The sequence below is a fragment of the Ctenopharyngodon idella genome, chromosome 14 (assembly GCF_019924925.1).
Source record: "Ctenopharyngodon idella isolate HZGC_01 chromosome 14, HZGC01, whole genome shotgun sequence".
Lineage (NCBI taxonomy): Eukaryota > Metazoa > Chordata > Actinopteri > Cypriniformes > Xenocyprididae > Ctenopharyngodon > Ctenopharyngodon idella.
Genome location: NC_067233.1, coordinates 6,211,286 through 6,224,000, shown reverse-complemented (window position 1 = coordinate 6,224,000; position 12,715 = coordinate 6,211,286). Strand labels below are relative to the sequence as shown.

The 12,715-nt window shown below is 39.0% G+C and overlaps 1 protein-coding gene across 7 annotated transcripts in view; it reads right to left on the bottom strand.

The window, feature by feature from the left end:
* tenm2a (teneurin transmembrane protein 2a) overlaps positions 1 to 8,319 on the bottom strand; it is a 298,870-nt gene extending 290,551 nt beyond the window's left edge. For all 7 annotated transcript variants that reach the window (XM_051918420.1, XM_051918423.1, XM_051918424.1 and 4 more), the window contains exon 1: positions 8,028 to 8,319. The gene's annotated coding sequence lies outside the window, so the exon portion shown is untranslated. The remainder of the gene's footprint in view (positions 1 to 8,027) is intronic.
* Between the last annotated feature and the right edge of the window lie 4,396 nt (positions 8,320 to 12,715).

Sequence of the window (12,715 nt, the reverse complement as noted above, 5' to 3'; positions counted from 1 at the left end):
AATGCAGAAATATATATATATATATATATATATATATATATATATATATAATTTGTCATATATACTACTGTTCAAAAGTTTTTGGCCAGTAAGATTTGTTTTTAAAGAAATTAATATTTTTATTAATCAAGGATGCATTAAATTGATCAAAAGCAACAGTAAAGATGATTATAATGCAAAAAAATATCTCTATTTAAAATAATTGCTGAATATGTTATTCAAACAGAAAATCAGCATATCAGATTGATTTCTGAAGGATCATGTGACACTGAAGACTACAGTAATGATGCTGAAAATTCAGCTTTGTCATCAGAAATAAATTGCATTTTAAAATATATTCAAATCGAAAGGAGTTATTTTAAATTGTAATAATATTTCACAATATTACAGTTTTTACTGTTTTCGACAAAATAAATGTTAAATCTTATGAACCCAAACTTTTAGTGTACATTATACCTACTGTATACATCAAGACGCTATTAATTTAATTGACACTAAAATAAATAAATAAATATAATTCACACAAAATATAACCTCCTTTTCCCCCTCTTGATTTGAGGATGAAATATAATCTGGCCATATTCTTTGTGAAATTCATTCTCAAAGGAAAAGCATGCAGAAGGTCGCAGAAAAGCTGAAAGCATTTGTCTGAACTAGCAGTACTTTCCATTTCTCTACCTAAACATGTCCCTTTAGTCTGCTCTACAGAACATAACACAAATGCTTTTAGCACCTATAATCAATAGAAAAACACTGTTTCACTCCAGCTATCGCTGATGTGTGTGAGTCACAAATATTTTAAAAGTGAAAAGGGTGGAAGGATTTAGAAGAGTACTCTACAAGTGGTATCTAAACACACACATAGATCCACAAACAAGTACAGAGGCACACCAACAGAAGGTCACCACATACAAAATGTGCCCAGGTAAGAGGTAAGATCTTTCTCCTCTAACTCCCAGGAAATGACCGCATACAAGAGTGAGAAAGTATGTGTGTGTTTTGTGTTTGGGGAGAGGGTGTTCAGAGGTTAAACTTGTACTCCTGAAAGTGTTCCCAGCAGAGATTAATCATTCCGGGCCGGGATGCATCATCACAGCCATAAATCATTGAGCCTGACCTCTCTTTCCTCTCTCTTGTGATATTAGTGAGGAGCGGTGAGTAGCGAGATTGCTCTCTGCGTGATGGCTGCCACAAATGGTTTGCACATTACATCTTTCAAAGTGCATGTATCTCAAGTCAGGTAAATATGGAAAAAGCCATTGCACCTCTTTCTTTTTGGAATAAAATGTGACAGATATAAGTGAACTAGGTGTCCTGAGATACATCTCTGTAACAGCTGTGGGCTCTGTAAACAGCAAAAAACTGTTTGCCAATCAGAAACTTCTATTTTGAATCATGGGTGAATCAGAAACATATTTTTGCCTTGAAGGGCAGTGCAGGAATTGGACACTATTCAAAGGGTCATTCGAAATGAAAGTGAGCAGTTGAATCCCTTCACAAAGGGCTCTTACACAAGGTTGTTAGCAAAGAGTACAGACAACAGGTCATTTCAAGTAGCAATTTTTGTGTTTAGGATCACATGCACTCAAAGTAGTCACTTCAAGTGCTCTGCCCTTCTAAATTAGTAGGGCATACTGATGCTCACTTTCGAATGCTGTTCATTCCAGATTGCATGTTCAGATTTGCTGGCATGCCTTTGGAAGGTGGGGTGGTGTAATTCAGTGGTCAGAAAGAAGTTCAGCACCTTTAAAAACAAACATTTGAACTCTTGCATTGGCACTAACCTAAGCCAAGTTCACTGTTTAGCTGCAGATGCTCAAACTGGCAGCATTCAGGAGGTATTTTAGTCATCTTCTGTTTCAGTTCTGCTTCTTGTGTAGTCTTGTCTTAAAATCCATTAATATCTTTCTCTTTTTTTCACATCACAGCACATTCAAATGGGATTGAAGCCAATGGTATTACAGACTTACTGTAGTTGGTCTTATTTTTCTGAGGTTTGCTGTTGGTACATGTTCCTTTGCGTTTTCCAAAATAGATCAAGTCTGGTCTCGTGTCATCAGGTCATTGTTGCAGCAGTGCTAAAGAATATGCAGGAGGTCTTTAGCAAGATAATGGGCAGGAATGTTTTTCCCCTTACTTCAGAGAAAATTCAGGATTTCTCTCTGACGAACACAGATGTTATCACCTGCAAGAGGTCTCTACAGACCCTTAGCAGTGACCCCAGGTTTCTGTGTCACCTATTTTAGTATTCTATTCGTCCCTTTACACTAATCACTGTAGGAGACTCACTGCTAGAGAGAGCAGCTGTGCTGCTGAATTTCATCTTTTAAATGGAGCTCTGAGCGTTTACACTTCCTTCAGGTCACGTTGGAATGATCGTATTTACGATATGAGTGCACATAAACGTGATGCCGTAATTACCAGCGGAAAACTCTTTTCTTTGAGTCTTAACTTTCGGCATACTAATTTAGCTGGTTTGTGAGCAGGTTTATCCACAAACAATCTACATTTCCAGTCACTCTCTATGGCAGCATGACATACTCTAACTCAGCTCGTTCTATAGGGACCTCTGATCTGTCTGTTTGTCATTGTTAAAAATCACAGCTCAAATGACTGGACCGTCTGACTTTTTCAAAAGTCTAAGAAGAATTATCCATCAGTGATCTTTCATGGTTTAAAATTTTGCTCAATAAAGATGGATTGATGGATGTTTTAAGACATTTAAGAACTTTATTAATTTGTCTTAAAACACTGCTAATCATCTATCTTATAAAGCAGAGATTTTCTATCCTTATCTTCTTATGAATATTCTCTTTAAACAGAACTGTAAAAAAAGCACTTATAAATGTAATGAATTAAACACTCAGCTGTAGAAGTATTTAAGTATTATTTAGAATAGAGAGATTATTTAATCACTATGTCTGTCATATGTGTATTCGTATGTGAATATAAGCATAAATTCAATCTGTTCGTCATATAAAGCGATCGAGTCTCTTCAGAAAATTTGGACTAAACCATTCAATTCATATGGATTAGTTTTACGATCTCTGTATGAACTTTTTGAAGCGTCAAAGTGGTAGTTGCGTAGACTGTCAATGGAAGGACAGAAATCACTCAGATTTCATCAAAAAGATCTTCATTTGTGTTCTGAAGATGAATGTCTTACAGGTTTGGAATGACATGAGGGTGGGTAAATGATGACAGAATTGTCATTTTTGGGTTTCACGCATGATTCGCTGTTCTAAAAACGCGGTGCTCAAGTTAAAATCAGTACAACTTTTTAAAAATGCGCCTTGAGACCTTGCGTTTTTTCCCATTCCACTTCCCGCGTTTTGTGTGAAAGAGCCCTTACTGTGTATTCCTGCCTCAATCCCTTCCTGCTTTGCAGCAGTGAGTGTGTGTTCTTGTGCTAAACATTGCTTCCAAGCTCCTACGTGCTTGTAAGTCTGTCTGGGTCGTGGATTTGACACCGTCACCTAGTTAACGCTTATCAACAGCAACCTGAGCTGTGCTGAATTGAGGTAAGCCGCATCTATCCCGGTCAGACTAGAAATTAAACTATCAGCTTGTTAACTCTGTGGGCACCGTCGGCCTGACCTGTTATGAAGAGATACTGAAGAGGATGCTGGTGACATCAGCACTCTGATGTTCTCAGCTGCATGTGTGTGAATGCGGTTTTAGATGCATTAGGGTTATTATACACTCCCACCCAAACCCTGTAATCTCTTAATCTGCTGAGGAATGGAATCACGGGCTACATCTGTCAGAGTGCTCGACAGGGGAGAGGCCATACACCTAATGTGTCAACACACCACACAGAAGCATTTTGTGACTTCCTGTGGGGCAGCATTTCAAATCTGACAGTATATGCCATGTCAACAGCCAAAATACTGACCCAATGAACACACACACGTTCATCCATTAATGCATCTCCATACCTCAAAACACACACCCCATCTATCTGGTCTCATTCCCAGCTCTCCTTCACACACCACGGACCTGGCTGAAGGACGCAGGACTGGGGAGGGGGACTTGATAATGATGCAGATGCTCTTATAACTGCAAATGGACTTCGCAACATCGGCCGCGGCAATACGTACACACAAACACTTACAAAATCATGCACACACACACACAAAAGAGTGAACTAGAGTTTGCCTAACAATGCTAATTGGTTGAAAAGAGTCAGGCTTATGTTGACAGTAATGAAGACTGATGCTCTTATGTGTCCTCAAATGTGGTAGACTCTAGTGTGGGTATAAATAAACACTGTCAGCGCTAACCCAGATCTGAGGTTTTGTGTACACACATAAAAAAAAAGATACAGAAGACAGTTCAAATAACACACACACATCCACAAATCCTAGCAAGCCACTGCAATCCAGTAAATCTGGTAACAGTTTAAAAGAAAGTGTCTACAGAATTGAATGCATGGAAACTTAAATAGATAAACTGATTAAAAAAATAAGAATGAAAGAAGCTGACACTCCATCTCTTAGACTAAATGCTTTTCTGAAAGCAGGGTCAAGAGGAGATGATAATAGAGATGATGAAAGCAATGTAATCACCTTATAAATAAATAAATCTGTACAATACTTTTAAATGTTATTACTGCAGTATATGTGCCAATCAAGGAACTGATGAAACTTTTGCAACAGCATGATTTATCTAAACCACAGGAAAGTTCATATTCAAAATGTGTGTATGTTGCTCACAGCTCACAAGAGATTTTTGACCCAAAAATGAAAATTCTGTCATCATTTACTCTGCCTCATGCCATTCTAAACAAAGACTTTCTTTTGTAGAACATAAAATGAGAAATGTCTCACTGTTTTTTGTCCATACAGTGGAAATCAATGGTCACCAAAACTGACGCTTTGAACGCTGTTGAGCAGATTCGTAAACACCTCTGATTGGCCGTTGCGTTCACGCGCTCATCAGATATGTCTGTAATTAGCTACAATGATCAACGCTTCAAAAACGTGCTGTAAATAGATATCAATGATGGAGCGTTTAGACAGATACACACCGGTCTGCTGATAGACGCCTGCTTTCAAACACTCCCACTCCCGCTTTCAAATTCAAACATTTCTGTGTGCTTTCAAACGCTCCTGTGCATTGATCATTGTAGCCAATCACAGACATATCTGTTGAGCGCATGAACACAAAGGCCAATCAGAGGGGTTTACGAATCCGCTCAACAGCATTTTTAAAATTTCAGTACCGACTTGCTATTGCGGTCGATTTGTTTTGACAACACTAAAAGAAAGTGATACAGGTCTGAAACAACACAATGATGAATAAATGCTTTGGGTGAAGTACATTTTTGGTTGAACTGTCCCTTTAAAGCTACACTCAGTGATTTTGATTTGCCCAATGATGTCGGGGGAAACTGCTGAGTGTACATTAGTGGTGCTATTCGGATGTTTTGTGCCCTTAAAACCACTGACTTAGAAGAACAAGAAATATGAGACTAAAACATATATTTGAACAAGTTGGACATTTGTTGCTGTTTGTCAACATGTCCTTACATTTAGCGTGAAAAATCACAGTCTTACAAAGCAAGGCTTCAGGGTAAAGGAGGATGCAAACAGAAGGAGTTTACATTCAGCAAAGGTGCTCAGCAGAGCCGGGTTGAGTCGAGCATCTGCTGTCATTTTGGAGTTCATGAAGAGAGCCGTGCTGCTTATGGCCCAAAGAAGGCAACGAGCCAGTGTGTGGGCTTAAGGGGGTTAAGGCCACACACAAACAAACACACACACACACACACACACACACACACTAACCAAGAGAGCGAGTGAGAGTGAGCACTGCTAAGTGTGATCTGCTCTTCACTGCCTGCTCTGCCATGTTAGCTGGAGTTACACTGTGCCAACTGGGCCAGGATGAGGGATTGTGTATGACATGCACGGCTGTCCGGCGTTAAAGCCGTTTAGCCGCTCAAAGTGTGTGTGTGCGATGAGAGTTATCTACACATATACTGCTTACATGGAAATGTTCCGTCACCTTTCACACACACACATACCAAGTACCAAGAGGATGAGGTCTGGCAGGTGTCAACTGGATTGTGGGTTAATCAGTCCAATCTTCATCCCCTTGAACAGTGAATAAACTGCATGTGGGTTTTTGAGGATGGCACAACACGCAATCCGCCAGATTGTTAGTCTGTATCTGTGAAAACTGAAGAAGATTTGACTCATTCTGCTCAAACATCACACATTCTCACTTTCTCGCCCTCAGCTGATCTCTACTCTGTGTCCATTTGATTTTGAGCTCTAATTTAGAGATACGGTACATGAGAGAGGGATCAGGCGGAGGGAAGGATTGGGGGAGATAGCGCAAGCTATCAAAGCCAGAGGCCCAGTAGGGAGCTTCCATCTCTTGATCTTTCCCATCTTTTTTCTGACCGCTTCATTCATATCGTAGCGCAGCAATATCAATAAGTACATTAACTCACCTACTTTAAAGTCTTCACACAGTAGGGGCTCCAGAAAACTGTGAGATACTATAACATGAGATGATAACAGCTATAATTCCTAATCATTCGTTAAAGACATTCCACTTTCTCCTGAGACGACAAAAAAAGAACATGAGCAAGCAATCCAGAGAGAGAACAAGAGAATTCATTAGACCTTGTAGTGATGCAGTGGGACAGTCAGCACTTAATAGGAAGATGACCCTGGAGCTATCGTGTCCCATTCACACCGCCTGTCGTAGTCGGTTGGTTACTAGTAGCCTTAAGATGGAGCTCCGTGTCATTAACATTAAATCAGTTCTTACATTCTGGAGGGGAAAAAAAGGTGTTAAATTGCACCTGTGGATAAAGCATCACTTCAAAGTTGAATGAGAAGAATGCTTACACTTTGCCATCTAAGCTATCTATCTGTATAAAGGGCACAAACACAGGGCAATCCAGGTCCAAACACATATAAATGTCTTACTTTAAGACCATCACTGCAAAACATGCCATATAAATATGGAACTTCTCATTGCAAGGATGAACTAATCTGATTCTTGACTACAATTTAAACATGAGGAACAACTGTAGCACTTACAGTATAATAAAATAAGATAAAAAAATATCTTCCAGCTGACAATGCATGAATGCTCTATGGAAAGCTAGGACAGTGAATGATTCTTCTATAATGATTTTGCATTCTTTTTGACATACTGTATTCAGGCACCATTCATTGTCTTTACATGGAAAAGACACTATTCAGAATTTCTCCTTCTGTGTCAACCAAATAAGTCATTCAGGATTGGAGAGTTGTGAATGAGTTGTGAATAAATGACAGAAATTTCATTTTTGGATGAACTGTCCCTTTAAGTCCTTAACAGCAAAATGGTCAACCCTCAAAGAGAGCAAAAACACTGAATATTTCGCTTTAAACTGTGTCAGTAACACGCTGCCTCCCCACGCAAAACACTAAGCGGTCTGTGTGCCTTTTCTGACCTTAACAGAGCATTAAACACTAATTGCGGCTACACCATTAGCCATTTCTAGCATGTTCTCCAGCTGCTGATGATACATGACCTTATGCGTCGCTGTCAACAGCCGGAAGGGAAATAGGTGCAGAGGGTCAGACGATTCACCGCGAGCACGCCGCGAGACGAGCGCGCGCCTCTCATAGATGGACAGTGTCGGTATGCGGTCTCCATAGACTGTCACGGACTGTAAGCTTTTCTCGATTATGTTTCTCAACAGTCTAGCTTTTAAAAAAAAGACAAAACTGCACACCGGACGCATGAGACAATTGTAAACTAGAAAGAAAAGTGTCGGCGCGTCCTTTTGGCATTCCGGCTCAAGCACCAGAAAAAACCGAAGATGAGGATGATGAAACCAGCGGGAAAGATCCACATTACCAGCACTAAGATAACACGACAGGGTCAGTTTAATCAAAGGGATTTGTCAGTAAACAGACACGGTTGTGTAGTTCCAGCATTCATACAAGTGTAGAAAACAGTCGGGGGACATAGACGTGTACTGGCAAAAAAGCAGAGCTTGACATATAAACGTAAGATCTTACCTGCGCTGAAGAGCCTGTTCATTTCCCGAAGGAAACTTTTATTTCCCTCAGGGAGCACCTTCCAAACGCAAAGCCGACTAGTCAGTACTTTAAGATAGCTGTCAATTCCTTTAAATATATAGAATCACACTTAAAGCAATGGTTAAAATGCCTAACACGGAGATCTAATGAACACTGAATGGAGAGTCAGTTAGACGATGGCCGTCCGTTGGGATCCCGCTGTCCTAAAATGCTCACACGGCTAAACACGGTAAGATCGCGAGTCTGTACAACCTTCTGCTTTGATTAAGCGAAACAGAGGCGCGCGCTGAATGAGCGCGTGTGAGGGAGATCGGACGCTACCATTCACACTGAGGGAAAACTGACCGATACATGCGACTGACGGCTCAAGCATCTGTCCGAGCGGATAAATATTAGCGCTGACGGGAGTTATGAGTTGACAAACAATCCTTCAAATCGAATTAAACCTCGTGAATGGCAGAGAATGATTCAACTGAAATTTCTTTCAAGAGAATTTGCTCGCGCCTCAGGTACATGCTCCGCATGCGGGTGCACCTGCTTGAGATGTGAGAAGGATGAAAATCAGCTTTCCCCCGTTTTTCTTCTGGTGTTTTAAAAAAAAAAAAAAAAACATCGGTATATTTCATATACGTGCTTAGGCTACATTTATACATGCTTATAAATTAATACATGCACATGAAGTAGCCTACTTGTCTGAAGTGAAATAAGTGTTAGCTATCTTGTACAGAACAAGGGGAGATGAGTGCTTATACAGCGTTGCCATGGACAATGACCATTATTCAGAAAAATCTGACCTATAAATGCCACAAATGAGCACTGATAATTAAATATTCCAGACACATGTAATACCTTAATTTATTAAGTTTTAATTTTTTACCAAGGCCAGTGACAAAACTGCCATTTTCATGGTTCTTTTTCTTCTTACTTATTTTTTTAATCACATTTACATTTATATTTGTCACCTTATACTAAAAAATAAAGTGAATCGAGCAGGCACATGAATTTCCCATGAATTTTTTTAGCAAAACTCAAATAAATTAGAGGCGATAAGTTGCCTCAAAATTATTAAGTTAAGATATTCAAAGTTTAAGTAAGCAGAACTGACAGATTTTTATTTTGTACTACTCATACATTTTAATTGTTCTCAACTTGAAATGTTTAAGTACACTGATACATTTAACTTAAAATTATCATGTAACCCCAGTGTAAATATTTTTGTTAGTGTAAAATTAGCTAGCTACAATTAACAAGCTAATTCAGAAAATGCTAACTTGCTAATTTGCTAACGTGTTAACAATAGCATGCTATAGCACTTGCTGAATGAATACAGCAATATAAAGCATGTAACATACTTGCTCTCAAACCAAGCCACATGCACCACTTGTCACCATGATGGTAAATCTCCAAAAACCTACATTACAGAAACTCTTCTAAATTAGCATAACAAAACATTAATCACTACTAAATCTCTCCCTTAACATTCATCTTGCTCAAAAAACATTATATAACACTTAATTTGAGCATTTACTCTCCCTTTCAAGTGCCATAGGCAAAGCATGCTGGGAAATAGAAATCCCAACCCAGTTTCAGTTAAACTTAAGTTAGCCTAAATTAAAAGAAATTAGTTCATAAAACTCAAAACAATGAAACAGTTCAATTTACTTTAAATATATCAGTTCTGTGAACTTGAAAGAAAAAGAAAGCGCTAAATACTCATAAAAGTTCATTTGACTGAACTAATTTGTTTAATTTAAGTTTGTCCTACTCAAACCAATTAATTATTTTGAGCATTAGGGTTTACAGTGGAATGCAACACAATTCAAGATTTAAACCTGTGTCATTTGCCATCACATGAGGTCCCCACCGACAGAGCCAATGTCAGAGCCAAATTGAGTTAATGGAGGTTGAAGTCTATTTAGCACAAATCAGTCATGTACAGTAATTTTCCTCTCATACCTGACAAGTCATTTTAGCAAGGTACAGTATGAGAGGGGACGAGGTGTACTAATTTGTAATGAGCACAAGCTGGTGATGGCCTTGTACAAACAAGGTGACTAAAATTTGGTCTTTCAGTTTCACAAATTTGATCCTAATTCGTTGTATTAATGGACCTGCAGTGACATTACTTTAATAGGTGTGTGAACAGGGCATAACGGAAATGGGATGCAATTACAAGCGATAACCAGGGAGTCATTGTTGAGCGTTTCTGCGTTATTCAACGCCAAACAAAAATCTAACTGCAGATTTCCCTATAGGTTGGGAACTTTTAAGCTTGATTATATGAGAACACCTTGTTAGAAAAACCCCATGGCTGCTTTCTGAAATGCACATTTCAAACAATTTTTACACTCTACAGGTGATTGTCTGATTTGGTTATGACACAGCATGTGTTCCGGCTTGAGATTTGTTCGGAGACAAAGATAGGGAGGCATTCAGTTTTGTCCATGTTGGCTTATGCCCCCCACCTGCAACAAGATAGAGGCCAGAGAGAGAGAAACTGTTTTGTACCAAGCTGTGATTCTCAATGAAGTTATTCTCTCTGCTTCGAACCAACACTCCTCAGCATGGAGTTGTTTTCCTTGTACCACAACCAAGATCAGTCGGCTTTAATCCCTGGTATGTTAGGTATTCGACTCAAAGATACAATTTCTGCATTGCCACGACACTGACCATTTGTCCTCACACAAACCCACCTTTACCTTTTGTCACAAACGGTTGATTCACCTGTGATTCACACAAAGTAAAATAGAAGAAGTAAGAGAGAGTGAGGCATGAGTTAGTGTGCTGGCACAGTCTAAAGAAGCAGATCCACTTCCCAAATTCTCACTCATACATATGCATGTGAAATGAATATGAAATATATAGAATTTTATGCTACAAAGATATGACACACACACACACACAACCATGCATAAGTTAGGGTCGGTAAAATGTTTTTAAAAGTTTTTCAAAGAGGTCTCTTGCTCACCACAGCTTAATTTAATCTCAAACAGAGATTAAAAACAGTTATTGTGAAATATTGTGTCAAAATATTGTGAAATATTTTCTATTTTAATATTTTTTAAATGGTTTTGAGTTTATCCCTGTGATGTTAAAGCTTAATTTTCTGCAGCCATTACTCCAGTCTGTCACATAATCCTTCAGAAATCATTCTAATATGCTGATTTGTTGCTCAAGAAACATTTGTTGTTGTCTATATATTTTCAGGATTCTTTAATGAACAGAAAATTTTAAGAAAAGCATTTATTTGAAACAGAAATCATGCAAACTCACCGTGTGCAAACCCTGTTTGCTCTTACTCCCAGAAGTTATGTGAAGTCAGATCAGAGCTTGCTAAATTGAGACAGTTCTTTCTATTTTTGTAAGAATTATGCATCAGACCATCAACAAAATATGGACTGTGGGTGGTCTATGGGCATATCATTTGAGGCTGAGACTACATAGGAGACACATTTACATGCAAACAACACACTAAAGTCACCTCATGTCAAAGAGCAGTCTATCAATCTTTTTCCTGCAAATATTTCATTTTTGCATGTAAACACGTGGTTTTAGATGCCAGAGATGGAAAACATGATAGTCATGCTGTGTCTGTATAAGTTTGCATGCAAAACAACGTTTGTGTGTTTGTTTGGAGGGCAGAGAACACCATAAAAGAAAGAAAAGACCAGGACAGGCCAGAATACAAATCCTGTCAGAAGAGGTTCAACAAAGATATCAACTTGTAAATTCCACAAGACAACAAAGGAAATGCCAGCGTCATGCTAAAATTATGAGGAAGCATGAAATATTGCACACTGTATGAGTGCACATGGATGTTCAATATTTCACCCCTCGGCTGCATTCTAATTCCACCAAACGCTGTATATTTATGAGCCGGAGCTTCACTTCTGACTCCAAATGAGGAGGGCAATGCAATCCTCTCCGTCAATCCACACCTGCTGCTATTAGATTTCCACCAAGGCTTAGAGAGTCACAGAGAGCAAAGGTGTGCTTGTAAGTAGATGAGACTTTTAGAATCAGCATGAGGCCAAGCACAGGGAGGCCAGAATGGGCCTTCCCTTAGAAGGTTTTTTCTTAGGGCTTGTGGGAGATCAAAATGTGCTCTTTGAATGTGACTGAGATGCAGGAGTTAATTTACTTCCTCCAACTGTTCTGAACGAAGAACACTGGTGTCAGCAGTGTTGAAGCTGCTTTCTTGAACCTTCAGCTCTGAATTAGCCTGGTAGAGGAAATTCTGTGAAGATTAACTAAAGTCTTAATTCTCCTTAGCTTCTAAATCTTAAAGACCCGTTAGTTTCCACCAGGAATGAGGTAGATGTGGGAACAACATGGGTTTATAATCTAATCTGACTCCTTTAGAAGCATTGCTTTGGTAAAGGGCAAATTGCACTGCTTGCTGGAATTAGTGTACAGGAGACATTTTGCTGTACAAACCACAATGTAGGATACATATTCTATTTCTCCTTATTGCTGCATAGCAGCGGACATTCTAGCACATGTAACAGGCCATTACTTATGATGACAGAAGATGAAGAGAGGTTTGTCGATGGCTTTGATGTGCAATGAGCATTTCCTGATTGCTTTGCTTGCATCATCATTCATAACAGTGGCAAGTTTCAGGGTTAATGATGTCACTGCAAATGCAAGCATGGCTTTGTGTGCAT